Genomic DNA, 1487 nt, shown 5'->3' with positions numbered 1-1487 from the left:
ATACCTTCTCAAATGAAGATAATCTAAGAGATTTTTTTTTAACCAGACCTACCCTAAAGAATGGCTAAAGAAGTTCTCCAAAGAGAATAGAAATGATTTTTTAAAATCTCAGAATATCAGGAAAGAAGAAAAACAAAAAGAAAGAATATATGGATAAATATAATTGAACACTCTCTAATATAGTTGTGGTGAAGAAAACATTTAATACAATCATATATTATATGGAGGAGGATAAAAAGACATGAAGAGAGGTAAATTGTCTATATATCACTTGAACAGGTAAAATACTGGCACAAGTATAATTACATAAGTTATGCATATATAATGTAATAACTAATGCAACTAGTGAGGAAGTTATACAAAGAGATACACTCAGAAACATTATAGATACTACACTTGATCTTAGCCAAAAGGCCAAGAAGGGATAAAAATACGACAGATAAATAAAAATTGAATTCTAAAAACAAGAGGGAAAAAAAGTTAAAGAAACACAAAGGAAGTCAGGAAAAAGAAAATAGAGAAACAAAACACAAAGAGAATAAACAGAAAACCAACAGTAAAATAGCGTGATTAAGTCCTAACAGAGCAATAATTACATTCAACATAAATGGTATAAATACACCAATTAAAAGAGTTATTTATTTATTTATTTATCTGTTTATTTGGTGATGGAGGCTCACTCTGTCACCCAGGCTGGAGTGTGGTGGCCTGATCTCAGCTCACTGCAACCTCTACCTCCTGGGTTCAAGTGATTTTCCTGCCTCCGCCTCCCAAGCAGTTGGGATTACAAGCACGGGCTACCACACCTGGTTAATGTTTTTATTTTTATTTTTATTTTTATTTTTAGTAGAGGTGAGGTTTCACCATGTTGACCAGACTGGCCTCGAACTCCTAGCTTCGAGTTATCCACCCACCTTGGCCTCCCAAAGTGCTAGTGGATTTTTAAAATCCTCAATTACATGCTGTTTAAAAGACACTTACGTTTCTTATAGTAGTATAGGTAGGTTGAAAGTAAACAGAAAATGTTAAGCCATGCAAAGATTAATCAAAAGAAATCAGGAGAAGCTATGTTAATATATCCTCAGAGCAAAGAAAATGACCAGTGACAGAGAGGGATCTTACATAATGATAAAAGGATCAATTCACAAGAAAAATGTAACAATCTTACACCTACATACAACAAAGAACAGAGATACAGAGTTTTTGTTTTGTACAGCAAAAACTATAAAATAGAAAGGAGAAATAGTCAAGTCCACAATTATATCTGGAGATTTCAACACCTCTTCTACCAGTAATTGATAGAGCAAGCAGGCAGAAAATCAGTAAAAATATAGATGATCTGAACAGTACCATCAATTTTATCTAATTGACATTTATAGAGTATTCCACCTAACAACAGTTGAATACACATTATTTTCAAGCAATCATGGAACATTCACCAAGATAGACCATCTCCTGGAACATAAAACAAATATCAACAAATTTTA

The 1487-nt window shown here is 32.8% G+C and overlaps 1 pseudogene; it reads right to left on the bottom strand.

The window, feature by feature from the left end:
- Window positions 1-306: 306 nt before the first annotated feature.
- Window positions 307-426, bottom strand: LOC135269408 (U2 spliceosomal RNA; annotated as a pseudogene).
- Window positions 427-1487: the final 1061 nt, after the last annotated feature.

The sequence above is a fragment of the Aotus nancymaae genome, unplaced genomic scaffold (genome assembly GCF_030222135.1).
Source record: "Aotus nancymaae isolate 86718 unplaced genomic scaffold, 86718_ANA_hifiasm-v0.15.2.pri h1tg000004l, whole genome shotgun sequence".
Taxonomy (NCBI): Eukaryota; Metazoa; Chordata; class Mammalia; order Primates; family Aotidae; genus Aotus; species Aotus nancymaae.
Note: the sequence above shows the minus strand (reverse complement) of the source record. Positions and strands in the feature narration are given on the sequence as shown.